This window comes from Emydura macquarii, unplaced genomic scaffold (genome assembly GCF_026122565.2).
Source record: "Emydura macquarii macquarii isolate MOO-44397 ecotype Brisbane River unplaced genomic scaffold, CSIRO-AGI_Emac_v2 contig_3231, whole genome shotgun sequence".
NCBI classification, from domain to species: domain Eukaryota; kingdom Metazoa; phylum Chordata; order Testudines; family Chelidae; genus Emydura; species Emydura macquarii.
The window spans coordinates 888,868-900,909 of record NW_027133368.1 but is presented as its reverse complement, the minus strand read 5'-3'; the positions used below and the strand labels follow the sequence as shown (position 1 = coordinate 900,909).

At 47.6% G+C, this 12,042-nt stretch overlaps 1 protein-coding gene and 1 pseudogene across 2 annotated transcripts in view; one reads left to right on the top strand and one right to left on the bottom strand.

Annotated features, from left to right (window-relative positions):
- Positions 1-12,042, top strand: part of LOC137142524 (zinc finger protein 850-like) — a 95,664-nt gene that overhangs the window by 57,941 nt on the left and 25,681 nt on the right. The window lies entirely within an intron of this gene.
- Positions 1-12,042, bottom strand: part of LOC137142523 (zinc finger protein 850-like) — a 40,840-nt pseudogene that overhangs the window by 15,741 nt on the left and 13,057 nt on the right.

The window sequence follows — 12,042 nt, the reverse complement described above, 5'->3', positions numbered from 1 at the left end:
TTGGGGCGTGGAATACCCTCTTGTTCCGACGCCCTTCTTTCCCAGCAATCCGTGAAATCTCCCTGGTTGCCAACTGTCTCTCGACAAGGGTGACTAAGTCATCATATGAGGTGGGGTCAGTCCGGCTAACCACCTCCCGCAGGTCTGGCGGCAGCCCCCTCTTGAACCTGTCCATCACCAGGAGCTCCAACATCTTCTCAGTGCTGAGGGCCTCAGGGCTCAGCCATTTCCATGCCAGGTGAATCAGGTTGAAGAGCTGGGACCTCGGCCCTTGGCCGTCCCGGCACCTGGCCCCAGGGGGCTGCTCAGAGCCAAAGAGGCACTGTCTCCAGCCTGTGTGAGCTGGGGAAGGGGAAGCTGCATCCTCATATGCTTCCACAGAGAGGAGGTTTGTTGACAAAAGCAGAAGTGCCCCAGTAGCTGGGCAGAGACCTTCATCAAACCTCTGTGCCCAGCCAGGGGGTCTTTCACTCCTCCACTGCCTCCAGTCTTGTCAGCAGGTTCCTCATCCTTCCCTTCAGTCTTCCAAACACCCACTCCACCATCATCCCTCAGCTACTCTAGGAGTTAGTTAAACAGCTTCTTTCTCCTTCCCAAATAGCTGGGAAAATGGTTCACAAGCCAGGGATGTAGAGGTTCTCCCAGACTGCCAGACATGGAGGGTAAAAAATTGGAAGCTAGCTCATTTTTAGAGTAAACTTACCAAAACAACCAAAATATTATCAAAATAAATAATTGGGAGCAACACTAATTAGGCTTTTCCTCTCTCTGCTCCTCCACCAGAAGGCTCTGGATGTGGCTGCGGTAGGGGAAGCTGCTTCTCTTTCTGCTCATTGCATCCGGGTTGCACTTCCCAGGTCGTATGGTGGGTGCTTTGCTGCATCCATAGTGACCAGGGAGCCCCGGCTGAGCTGCTGCTCCCCACGCAGCGGGCTCTGTGCCAGGGAGAGACTAGCCCAGGGGGGACTTTCTCCGCTGGCTGGAACCAGCCCCGGCTCCGCCGACCCCAGCTCCCGAGCCGGAGGCTGCAGGTGAGGGGAGCCCCAGGGGAACGTGCCGGACCCAGGGTAAAGCGCTGAGGGATCTTTGGGGGGGAAAGCCCCAGCGAAGGGTGTGGCGGGATGAGTCTCTGCCTCCGGGGGTCTGCGGGTCCCAGAGCTGCTGCCCCCCCCGGACACAGCCGGGCTCTGCTCCCCTTAGCGCCTGCAGTTTTGTTAGTACTGTCACAAGCACTACAACCCAGTGCAGTTATAGAAGATGTCACAAAGTCTGACATGCGAACATCTGCACACTCACTGACACACCAACTGTTTCTGGAAAGCCTCCTACTAGGTTAGAGATCGGAAAGTGGCCCTTTGGCTTCACTAGTCCCAGGAAAAGCTCCCTGAAATGGACAGGCCAAGCGCCACCTTTTCTCATATGTTAGCTAATGCCTGTCATATCAAAGCAGTTTCACTAGTGGTTTCTATCTCTTTTCCTGATCTGTGTTTTCTTACCCTATCTATGTGGAGGTGCTCTTCTTCCAAAGATCACAAAATCCATTACCTGAAACTTATCAGCATGCATGTCTGTCAGTTACATGGGGATTCTGGTGGTTGAACATCTGATGTTCCTAATATGTAAATATCTGAAGATGGTATAAACAGGCAGCTTGACGTCACCTAACAGCAATTTAGCAACGCTAACTTATAACATCACTGCAGTCGGTCACATCTTGTAATATAAAGTCATTTACAGGTTAGTTGCTTACGCTAAGGCATTGACCTTAGGGCTTTTCAAAGCTACTGTGTTACAAGCTGAAGGCTTCTAGTCTATTGCATTAGTGCCTTACTTCACACCTATGTACCTATACTGGCCATAGTCTTCAGGGAACCTCAGAGAGTCATTGGAGAACGAGGACTGCACCCGGGGTCACCCACTTTCCCAATGAATGCCCTAACCCCCCAGGCTGCAGAGTCAGTCACCTTCACTTTCTTGCTGGCCCAGCTACTAGTTAAATATTTACACACAGGGGAACTGCTTCACTAGGACAGACTGACAGTCCCACATCAGAATATTCCATAGCTCAGGGTATGTCTACGCAGCAAAAAAGAAAAAAACAAACCCTGTGACTGGCCCATGCCATGTGACTCAGGCTCATGGGGCTGTTTCATAGCTGTGTAGATTTCTGGGCTTAGGTTGGAGCCTGGCCTCTAGGACCCTGTGAGCTGGGAGGGTCAAAGCCCAAGCCCTGAGAACCCGAGTCAGCTATTGCAGGCCAGCTGCAAGTGTCTACTTACTGTATAGACCTACCCTTAGTGGCTGGAGCACTCTCCTGAGAGGTAGCAAATCCCTGTTCATATCACTTTGCTAATCAAGTGGAGGCGGGACTCAAACTAGGAATATCCCACATTGTGGGTGAGTACCCCAACCACTGGGCTAAAGGGTATGAGTGAGTTCCTTTCCCCCACCCCCAGCTGTTGGTGTGAAGATAGCTGGCCTCAGAACACCCATATTGGAATGGGTTCCATTGGTAGGGGAGTATCTAACTTCACTAGTCCATAAACCACAAACAGAGATAGGTGCCAATCTCCGAGAGAGGGGCAGGGTTCAGGACATACCCCTCTTGGCATCTCCTGTTAACTAGATAAAGTGGCTCCCCACCTAGTGGGCTGGCTATTGTGAATCCAGTTCTAAGATGCCCTTCTCACGCAACTGACTGTATTGAGAGACTAGTCACCTAATCTGGGTTTATGGACCTCCGTGTGATTCCTGTGATCTTCTAGATGCCAGCAAGTTTTGTGATGAAACACTCTGTGTCCCAGCACCTAAGTCCCCAGGTGGATCCCAGCCTAAAACACTGTCAAGAATAAATGAAAAGTCTCAGCATATGAGAAAAATATGATCCTAGTAGTTAACACCAAATTTAAATGAAGAGGCAGCATGGAGGATGTTCAGAGCTTCTCAAGAAGTCATAATCAAATTCCATCACAACATGGGAATCTTATCTCAGGCCCAGCCTCTTGCTGTGCACAGCTCTGTTCCAGGAAAAGGGATTCCATCCTCTGCATTAATAACAATGGCATGTCCTCAATCTAGGGCCATTTCAGCCTGGCCTCAGCCTCTGACATTTGTGAGAATCGGCAAAGCTTTTATTAACTTAGTCCATCCCGAGCCGGGACACTTCTAGGGTTTGTGTCCTCTGTGGGTTCTCTGATGAGCTGTCACAATGGCCTTTCCCACAGTCAGGACACTTATAGGGGTGGCCTGATGTGATCGAAGATGTGATTCTCTGGAGATTAATAAGGGCATATTTGGCACTGTAGCTTTTCCCACACTCTGGGCATTCTTAAGGTTTCCCTTGTTGTGGAAGAAAGATCACGCAGCTTCTCTTTTAGGGTTAAATCGAGTAGAGCTTTATTTGTGTCACACACACAAACAGCTATAGGGAAGCCCAGGCAGCACGTCTCTGTGCTGAACACAGGCACTTCGCCTTGCTACCAGATACAAAGGACTTATATAGATTTGATTTAGATTTATTTACATAATGATCGTATAGTGGACTTTGATTAGCAGGTTATTGCCCATAAGTAAGGTGATTACAGAACACCGTGGGGTGCTCCAGGTGCTAGCCTGTCTAAATGGGTCTTCTGGTGCCAGGTAGTTTTGGATCACATACAGACACTTACTAATTTATCTGACAGGAGATTTCTATGTTCGGACTTCAAAGGTGGCTAAGTTCTGCAACATAGACTAGCGAATTTGCGTGTGGATGGCAGGGCTAAGACATTCCACATGAACTTAACATTTCTATCACAGTTTCAGACTGAGGCTGTCTGTCAGTGAGTTTCAGACTAAGGTATTTTGTCAGTGATATTTTTCTGATTCCACGCCTTCCTGTGTGGATTCTCTGATGTGACAGAAGTTATGGAAGCTGACTAAAGCTTTTCCCGCACTCATTGTATTTAAGGGCTTCTCTCCTGTGTGGGTTCTCTGATGTTTAGTGAGGTATGAACTGTTATTGAATCCATACCCACAGACAGGGCAGGTATAGGGTTTCTCTCCCGTGTGGATTCTCTGATGTTGAATAAGAGTTGAGCTGTGACTGAAGCGTTTCCTTCAGTCGGGGCATTCATAGGGCTTCTCTCCTATGTGGGTTTTCTGATGTTTATTAAGCTGTGACTTTGTAGTCAATCTTTTCTCACATTGGTGGCATTTAAAGGATTTCTCTCCTGTGTGGGTTCTCTTATGGTGAAATAAGGTCTTTTTTTCGCACTCAGGGCAGATGTGCGGCTTCTCACTCGTTCCTCAGATGCAGCAGGGCAAAATCTCCCCTCACATCTGTCCTGCTCATTTTCTCACAGGAAATCTCACCTACCACAGGTGGAGCTGGCTACAGCCTGGATGGCCCACGGATGTCAGAAACCCCAGATCTGCCCCTGTACATCCACTCAAGCTGCTCTGTGCACCACAGACCCGCAGACCTGAAGTAACCTCTCTCCTCACATCTCGACTCAAACGTAGACACAAAGCGCTGTAAATCACAGTTACCATCATGCTTCACTGCCAGAAATTCATGAGCCTCACCATGTGTCAGCATTTACTGAATGAAAACTAGCCAGCCAAGGGGACAAAGAGCAGAAGAAAAGCCAGGCATGACAGTGGAGCATTGATGAAAGGGAACCCAGAAGAGACAGAGGGTTTGTCGCAAGGGGCCACTCTTCCTACTACAGCAGGCCCCAGACATTCACATATTAAGAGTTAGTCCCTACCCCAAAGGCTTTCCCTGTAAATAGACAAGTCAGACAAAAGGTGGATTGTTGCCTCCATTTCTCAGAGCGGAAGCTGAGGCCCAGGGAGATCAAAGCTGGGACTTTTAAAGCAGCAGAAGGGGTCAAATGGGCAAGTCAACGCCCGCAGGCCCATAAGAAACTCCCAGCTCAGTAACTGACAAGAGCCCAGACACGGAGTCTGCAGCAGAACCAGGAATCTACCCCGGTCTCTTGAGTCCCCGGGCAGGTCCTGAAACAGGAGAGCAGCCTTTCTCTCTTGTGTTTGTTGCAGAGAACAACCCACACAGTTCTTCTGCATCACTCTAGTCGCACACTTCGCTGTGTGGGTAGACCAAGCTCACTGCACACACTAGGGGCTTCTTGCATCCCTGCATTTCTCCCCCACATGCTCCCTACGTGCCACCCTCCCTTTGTCCTCTATTTCTGGGATTCCCTGAAGCCCCTCAGCATCCCCCTTCCAGGGAGTCTGTTGTGTGCCCCATTCCCTCCTCTTTCCATATCTAGGCTCCTCATTCTTCCTCCATGGCAAGGGCTCTGTGTGCCCCCTATTCTCCTCTCCCCCTAACTTCCATTCCCCTCTGTCTCCCACTTGCCTTCCTGAATCTGTTCACATTCCCCTCCCATTTTCCCCCACCGCCCCATAGACGTTTCTATTTTTGGATTTTGGAATCTGGCCACTGGGCACAAAGGGAGAACCAGATCATGAGACACGTGTCCATGAGAAGGCAGATGGGTCAGAGTCCTCGTAGAATGGAAGCAAGAAAGAGGAAAGACAGTTTCTCCCACTGGATAACTTTGATTATGGGAAGAACAAGACTATGGTTATGTTCCCGAATCTCCTGTCCTATGAGATGGGCTGCACAGGGGGACAGCGTCTTACACGGAGAAGCTGCAGATAACATCACCTGATCTCTCTGAAATCTGGGGGACCAGTGAAGAACCCCGCACAGAATCTGAACCAGATACTTCAGAAACCTCCCTCTGTCCCTGACTTCCACTACCCAAAGCAACAGGAATCCTTACCCAGCGAAGTCACGGTCCCATAATTCTCCTGTATAACATGTCTGTAAAGGGCTCACTGACCTGGGTCCAGCAGAGTCCATTCATCATCAGCGGCTTCCCATAGCTGGGTTCTTCAAGGCACAAGCATCCCAAAGCCTAGACATGGCAGCTCCTCTCCTTCTGATCTAACGTGCTGAGCTGCTGCAGGAGGCTTGATTCAGTGAAACATTTTACAGTCACCCTCTCAAACTTTGTGTGTCACACACTGAGTAGTTAAAAGGCCCCCTCCTCCAGCATCTAAACTTTCCTTACCTACCAACATTGTGTCCAGTTCTTATGGCTGCAAAGAGAAAGTGGAACATGGGAAGTGAGTGTGAGCAGTGCCCTGATGTCTGCCTGAGTCTGCAGGCAGCCTGAACCAACAACCTCCAGTGGTGGTGATGGGCCCTGTCCATGCCATTAATCCCTAACGAGGCCACTGAGGAGTCTTCAGAAAGCAGCTGCTTGAGCACTGCCCCCACCCCCAGTCACAGCAGGGGGATGGGAGTGAGGTCACTCCAGGTCCCTGTGGGGAGCTCCGTGGGAAGCCACAACTATCCGGGTGTCCCCAAGATAAAAGAACTGAGGAGAGGTCAGCAGCTCAGATGGTGGGAAGGGGCTGCAGCTGGGGGGGCAGAGGGAGTGGTAGTTTGCACCTGGGGAGGAGGTGTAGCTTAGGGGACAGAGGGAGGTAGCTTGGGGGAATGGGGAGGTGTCGGCAGCTCAGGGGGTGGGTCGCAGTTGGCAGTTTAGAGGTAGGGGAACGTTTTGCTGTTTGGGGGGATGGGTCGCTCTGTTAGTGGGGGAGGGCAGGTCCCCATCCGTCCCCCTGTGTTATTTGTGGTCTCCGGCACACAGGGGCTGGTTGGTGATACAGCAGCTGAAGAGTTAAGGGGAACCATCTATGGGTTCGGTGTGGGGAGAGGCGGAGCTGCATTCCCAGATGCTGCCTCACAGAAGGGGTTTGTTGAGAAAAGAGGAAGTGCCACAGGAGCTGGGGAGAGACTTTCGCTAATGCCCCGTCTGTGCCCAGCTGAGGGGAGACTGAAGGATGTAATAGGGAGAAAGGATAGTTTCAATCTTGGGACATGTGACACGATGCCTGTTTGTCTGGCAGGGAAGTAGAGCAGCCATGTAGAAAGCTGAGCCAGAAATCCAGTCATACAAACAAGCGTGTCAGCAAACCCATCTTAGGGCGAGGCAGAGACTGCGGTTCTACAATGTATAAGGAATAACTTTGTCACCGTGCACTGAAGGCCAGCACCTGAAGGTGGGGATGCACTTGCATTTAACCCTATGCTGTGCCCCGTTTCCATGGACTGATCGCTCACTGAAGCAGCAGATAAACGACATACTTCTTAGGCTAGTCTGTCTGTGAAGCTGTGCATTCTGGGAAGTGGAAACAACCGGTCAATGGGGACTTCCTGCAATGACTGGAACCAGCATCCTAGGGCAGCCCCAAGCTCTACCAACATCAACTCCTGAGCTGGAGACTCCAAGTGATGATAGAGGCTGAAGAGCGGGACCTTTCATAGGCCTACAACTGGGCAAAATATAAAGTATTAATGCCAGTGAAAACCCAGATTCAATTTTCTTCAATGCAAAGCTACTTCTTGAAAAGGATCACAAGGAGGCAGCAAAAGGCTATACAATCCCTCTTCTTAATAAGCCTCAATTCCCCAAGCACAAGCTCTCAGTAACTATGTTGGCCCCACACAGTATCCTAATTAGGAAACAAAGGAGGGATAGCTACCACTTCTAGATGGAGGCTGTTTTTCTTCTTCTATGAGCCTTTGATCTGTTTAATGGTCCCTCATAGTAGGATATTGGCTATCCTGAGACCTTCTTCTGTCCTACAGCATCACTAGCTTCTTCAGATATATGTGTGTGCGTGCATGGGACGTTTGATCTACCCCAGCACTTAGACCTTTTTCCAAAGGAGTCGCATATTCCCACAATATGCCCTGCTAGCATTTTATCTAGCAATTGATCATTGTTTTTCCGATTTATTTTTTTTTCTTGGGGGGAGAAGACTACAGGTATTGGCTGACATCTACATTTGGTCAATTATTCACCCGGGCATCTGATTTTGTGCTATTCTATAGGGTCAGTTGACAGTTAGTTCCAAGCCCAGCATTACACTTACAATTTTACAAACACCCACTCCATCATCATTCCTCAGCTACTCAGGAGTTAGTTAAACAGCTTCTTCCTCCTGTCCAAGTTTCTGGGAAAACAGTTCAAAACCAGGCCTGTAGAGGTTCTCCCGGAATACCAGAAATGGGGGGTAAAAAGGAATCAGAAGCTAGCTAAATTGCACAGTAAATTTTTCAAAACAACCAAGATATTATCAGAATTAATAATTGGGAGAAACACTAATTACCTCACTTACTAATTCCTTCTTGTCTTACTAGTTCAGAAAAAGCAAATGAAACGATGGAATTAAAGATTATGGTTATTCATGAAACTGTAATCAGGGAGTAACCACATAACAATGTTCCAAGCAATTGAAGCTTGACTTTAATTAAACAAACATTTCTTTAGTTAGTTAATCAGCTACTTAATCAATATAGAAAGAAACCAATTTAAGCAACTGACAAGGATTATGCAAATGAGATACAACAGATTAAAAAGCTAAATGATACAATGAGTGATACAATTTAGCAACTCTTAATACAACCTCCTAACTAAACATGACATCCTAAAATATAGAGCAAATAAAAACAAGTTTGGTTAACAATAATGAAAGGACAAGTGGTATAAAGCTGAGTATAAAATTCCAGAGGCTCTGAGCATTAACCACAGTGGTATACAGATAAATATTTACTAACACGTAATTCATCTTAATGAAGCTGAACTAGTATCTAATCACTATCCTCATAATTCAACAACTAAACTTTAAATTGAAATAAGATCAGATAACCAAGAATAAATTCAACAAAGTAACTGGATTAGAACAACTCTAGTTTGATTTATAAATGAACAACGAACTTGGATGAAACTAGCTAGCTTGCATAGGACAATAGAACTGAAAGGAGGGTCAGTTTAAGAAAAGCAAGCAGAGCCATGTCTGCTTCTTTTCTTTCCGTGTTAAGAAGGCAATAGTCTATGGCTAAGCAGCATTCTGAAGTTGACAATGTATTGCGGGCAGATCCTCTTGCTTTAGTTGATGGGTAGAAGAAAGAGAGAGATTATTAAAGAGAATTTCATACACGAATGGGCAATATAGAAAGAGAATGAGCACAAAGTGCCCTGCTTTTGGCATAAAATAGACAAAGGTAAATAGGAAGTAGGTAAATTGCCACGCAAAGACTGGAAGGAGGCTAATGGGGACTCTAAAGTATAAATACATTAGACAACTACAGTCAGTACAGTGCAGAATCAGTCACCTTCTCTTTCTCTCTGGCCCACATACTAGTTAAATATTTACACACAGGGGAACTGCTTCATTAGGAGAGACAGACACAGTCCCATATCAGAATATTCCATAGCTCAGGGTATGTCTATGCAGAAAAAAAAAAAAAAAACCCTGTGACTGGCTCAAGCCATGTGACTCAGCCTCAGGGGCCATTTCATAGCTGTGTAGATTTCTGGGCACAGGTTGGAGCCCAAATTCTAGGACCCTGTGACATTGGCAAGTCGCAACCCAATCCCTGAGAGCCCAAGACAGTTATTGCAGGCCAGTCACAAATGTCAAGTTGCTGTGTATGGACCTACCCTTAGTGGCTGGGCCACTCTCCTGATAGGTAGTAAATCCCTGTTCATATCACTTTGCTAATCAAGTGAGGGGAAGGATGGGCTTGAATTGGGGCTGTTCCATATTGTGGGTTTGTTCCTGTTTGTGTGAAGTTAGCTGGCCTCCCGACAGCCATATCCCATTGGTAAGAGAAGGTCTAAACCACAGAGTTAGGCATCTATCTCCATGAGAGGGGCAAGGTTCAGCACATACCCATCTTGTTGGCATCTCCTGTTGGCAAGATAAACTGGCTCCCCACCCAGCGGCTGACTATTGTGAATCCAGTTCTAAGATGCCCATCTCTCTCAACTGATTGTATGGAGAGCCTAATCACCTGCTTTAATAAAAATAAAATATTGTCATTCTAGGGCCATTTCAGCCTGGCCTGAACCTCAGAGATTTGTGGGAAGCAGCAAAGCTTTTTTTTTTAAACTTAGCCCATCCCGAGCCGGGACACTTCTAGGATTTGTGTCCTGTGTGGGTTCTCTGGTGTCTAATGAGCCTGGAGCTGTCGCAATAGTTTTTCCCACAGTCATGGCACTTATAGGGTCTGTCCTTCATGTGGGTTCCCTGATGTGTTCGAAGATGTGAGCTCCTACTGAAACTTTTCCTGCAGTCAGGGCACTCATAGGGTTTCTCTCCTGTGTGGGTTCTCTGATGTGATTGAAAGTGTGAGCTCTGACTGAAGCTTTTCCCACAGTCAAGACACTTATAGGGTCTCTCACCAGTGTGGATTCTCTGATGTGCCATAAGGCCTGACCTCTCAGTGAAGCTTTTTCCACATTCAAGGCATTTACAGGGTTTCTTCCCTGTGTGGATTCTCTGGTGACTAATAAGACATGATCTCGTCCTGAAGCTTTTCCCACACTCGGGGCATTCATAAGGTTTCTCTCCAGTGTGGATTCTCTGATGTAATAGAAGTTGTGAGCACTGACTAAAGCATTTCCTGCACTCATTGCATGTGAAGGGTTTCTCTCCTGTGTGGATTCTCTGATGTTTAGTGAGGTCTGAACTGTTATTGAATCCATGCCCACACACGGGGCAGTTATAGGGTTTCTCTCCTGTGTGGATTCTCTGATGTTGAGTAAGGCTTGAGTTCCGACTGAAGCTTTTCCCACACTCAGGGCATTCATAAGGTTTCTCTCCTGTGTGTGTTCTCTGATGTACTAGAAGATGTGATTTCTTTCTGAAGCTTTTCCCACAGTCAGGGCACTCATAGGGTCTCTCTCCCATGTGCATTCTCTGATGTGTCAGAAGATTTGAATTTGCACTGAAGCATTTTCCACATTCACTGCATTTGTAGGGTTTCTCTCCTGTGTGGATTCTCTTGTGTTGAGTAAGGGTTGAGCGGATAGTGAAGCTTTTCTTGCACACTGGGCATTCATAGGGCTTCTCTCCCGTGTGGGTTCTCTGATGTTTATGAAACTGTGACTTCGTAGAGAATCTTTTCTCACACTGGGGACATTTAAAGGGTTTCTCTCCCGTGTGGGTTCTTTGATGGCAAACAAGGGCTGAGGTCTGTCGAAAGCTTTTTCCACAGTCAGGGCATTCATAAGGTTTCTCTCCTGTGTGGATTCTCCGATGTGATAGAAGATGTGAGCCTGAACTGAACCTTTTCCCACACTCATTACAGTTGTAGGGTTTCTCTCCTGTGTGGATTCTCTGATGTTGAATAAGGGCTGAGCTCTGACTGAAGCTTTTCCCACAGTCATTACATTTATAGGGCTTCTCTCCTGTGTGGATTCTCTGATGTTGAATGAGGGATGAACTCTGAGTGAAGCTTTTCTCACATACAGGGCAGGTATGCGGCTTCTCACTCGTGTGATCTTTTGGATGTGTGATGAGGGTTGAAATCTGTCTGAATCTTTTCCCACACTCTGGAGACTCAGAGAGATTCTCTCTTAGATGGATTCTCTGATGTTCAATAAGTGCTGATCTGTACTGGAAGCTTTTCCCACAGTCACCACACACGTAGGGTCTCTTTCTGGTGAGGATTCTTTGTTGAATAGGTTCTTTGACTTTCTTGACTCTTCTGCTTCTCTGCGTGGATTTACGCCGTCTCTCCACTGAGTGGTTTCCCTGCTGTCTCTCTCGGCTGCTCGGACTCTCAATGGTTTCTCTCTGCTCAGGACTCTGGGAAACATCCTCTTCACCGCTTCCCAGTACATTCCCCTGTGATTCCAGTTGCTCAGGACCATCCTGCTGTGGTTTCTCCTCCACGTTCTCACTCTCCGCCCCACCACCTGCTGGGACAGGGAGAGAATCCAGACAGGAATCATTCCTTGTCCTGGGGACAGGAAACCTCACAAACGGGAACAGGAAAGAATGGAATAAATCCAAATTAGTGCTGGGGTGATTGAAATGTCAGGAGCTGAATACCACTCCACTCATACACTTCCCCAAAAGACGAAGAGGCGGGAACCCACCCCTGCGCAACATCCCCCAAATATAGATGAAGGCAGGGGCTGAAGACTCAGATAGGCTTGATGAAAA